The sequence below is a fragment of the Rhinopithecus bieti genome, unplaced genomic scaffold, assembly GCF_001698545.2.
Source record: "Rhinopithecus bieti isolate Rb0 unplaced genomic scaffold, ASM169854v2 scaffold_52099, whole genome shotgun sequence".
NCBI classification, from domain to species: Eukaryota; Metazoa; Chordata; class Mammalia; order Primates; family Cercopithecidae; genus Rhinopithecus; species Rhinopithecus bieti.
The window spans coordinates 65,790-68,273 of record NW_016820939.1 but is presented as its reverse complement, the minus strand read 5'-3'; the positions used below and the strand labels follow the sequence as shown (position 1 = coordinate 68,273).

The 2,484-nt window shown below is 36.4% G+C and overlaps 1 long non-coding RNA gene across 1 annotated transcript in view; it reads left to right on the top strand.

Moving 5' to 3' along the window:
- The window catches only part of LOC108520626 (uncharacterized), a 63,711-nt gene that overhangs the window by 7,448 nt on the left and 53,779 nt on the right, over window positions 1-2,484 (top strand). The window lies entirely within an intron of this gene.

The window sequence follows — 2,484 nt, the reverse complement described above, 5'->3', positions numbered from 1 at the left end:
TATCCTTTGCCCACTTTTTGATGGGGTTGTTTTTTTCTTGTAAATTTAACAAACCATTTTTGACCTAAAATACAATTTTAGGACAATTTTATATGATGGAATCTAATATAGTATGTGTTACTCCCAGTGATGTAGAAAGCATACTATGTTCTCTCCATTCTGAATATTAATTCATTAATCAAACTCTTATTGAGAATCTGTGATGTAGGTAGCATGTTTAGTTTTTAAGGTAGATAAAAGACAGTCCCTGCTTTAAAGGAGCCTTCAGTCTAAAGAGTGTGGTACTTATAATAAAATGTGCTTATTAATGGGGGTAGCTGTGTTCTAAAGAGTGTGGCACTCATAAAGTGCTATTACATGAGTAAGTCTAGAGTGCCAAAGGAAGTGCATCAGAGGAGACTCTAACACAGATGTGGTAGAGATTAGTCAAGGAAGCCTTCCCAGAGGAAGGGATCTTTTAGTGGACTATTAAGCACAGTAAAAGGATAGCCAGAGGAAGGGAGGTGCACAGTGGGAACATTTTTTAACAGACCCAGAAGCCTGAGAGAGCATGATTGTGTGGGGATACTAGGTGTCATTTACTATGCTGAAGCAGAAACGGTAGTGGCAGAGATAAAGTTGAAGAGGGATACAAGACATGTGCCATAAAGGATCTCTTAGACAAAATTAAGGAGTTTGGATTTTGTTTCAAAGTGCAGAGCTTTTGAAAGATTTTAAGTAGGAGTCTGATATAATCAGTTTATTTTTTCATTGTGAAATACACCATACACATAGAAGAGTGTATAAAACAAATGCAGGTTAAAGAATAATTATAAATCAAATATAATGTAAACAAATCAAACAACATAAAACAAATCAAACAAATAAATCAAACTTGATGTAATAGACTCCCAGCAAACCCCTATGTGTCCCTTTCGGATCATATACTTTTCCTTCCCCACCAGAGGTAACCGCAAGCTACTATCCCACCTTTTGTCGTGCACATTACCTTGTTTTTCTTTGTAGGTTTTCCATCTCTCTGTGCATCTCCAGGCTATGAATCTTAGTTCTGCCTATGCTTCAGCTCCATGTATTTGGAATTATAGCATGTATACTCTCAGTCGCCTGATTATTTTCCTAACATTGTGAGATTCTTTCATGTTCACACATGTAGTTTATTCATGTAAATTGTTGTATAGTATTCTACCATATTAATATGCCAATATTTCCTTATCTAGTCTATTGTTGTTGAACATTTGGATTAAATCTATTTTACTTAATGCTAGTATAAACATAAATATAATATCATTTTTATGTTTATATATATTAGTTCTCATAGATTCTGATATTTACCCTTCTCTAGGATAAATGTCAACGGAAGGAACTGCTGAGTTTTTGGGTATGTGCGCCTTTAATTTTACTAAATAATTCCAAAATATTTTCCCCAATCAGTGGCATCAATTTACATTCCCAGCAGCAGTATATGAGAAATTCTACATCCTCACCAACACTTGATTTACAAGTTCTTAAATTTTGCTAATCAGGTAGATACATAATTGTACTCTTAGAAGTATTACTTTGCCTTTTGCTGATTACTAATGAAGAAGAGCATCTTTCCATTTTTTTTTTTTTGTTAATTTGATTTTCGTCTTTTGTGAAGTACCTGCTCTAATCTTTTTGAGATGTGTCTTTCAAAATGATAACTAACACTTATTGAGTTCCCACTGTGGAATAGGCACTATAGTAACTACTTTACGAACAGTTCATCTTCCTAGTATCCCTATAATTTAGAGGTAAGGAAACCAAGGTGTAAAGAGGTTAAATCACTTGCTGACAATCACGTAGTTAAGGAACAGTGGACTTAGCATTCAAGTCCAAGTCTTTCTGACTCCAGAATTCTTTACCTTCTTAGAGAGTGTTTGGAAGGGGATTTGATTGGAACCAGGCAGAACATTTAAGGTGCTATTGCAGGAATCCAGTTAAAAAAGTAAGTGCATAAACCAAAGAATTGCCAGTAGGACACATGTAAGAAACCTCTGGACTTGGTAATGAATGTGGTGGGCAAAGAAGAGGAAGGATTTTAAAAGTCTCAAGTTTTAATACCTGTCAGCTAGGTAGATTCAGTATTAGTCATATAATATCGTATGTGTATATATACACACACACATCGTATGACTAGTACTGTAATATATTGTCATCTATTGTACATATATTATACAATACATTTTCATATATATATTGTGTGTGTGTGTGTGTGTGTGTGTGTGTGTGTGTGTATATATATATAATACAGGTATTGGGCCGGGCGCGGTGGCTCAAGCCTGTAATCCCAGCACTTTGGGAGGCCGAGACGGGCGGATCATGAGGTCAGGAGATCGAGACCATCCTGGCTAATACGGTGAAACCCCGTCTCTACTAATATATACAAAAAACTAGCCGGGCGACGAGGCGGGCGCCTGTAGTCCCAGCTACTCGGGAGGCTGAGACAGGAGAATGGCGTGAACC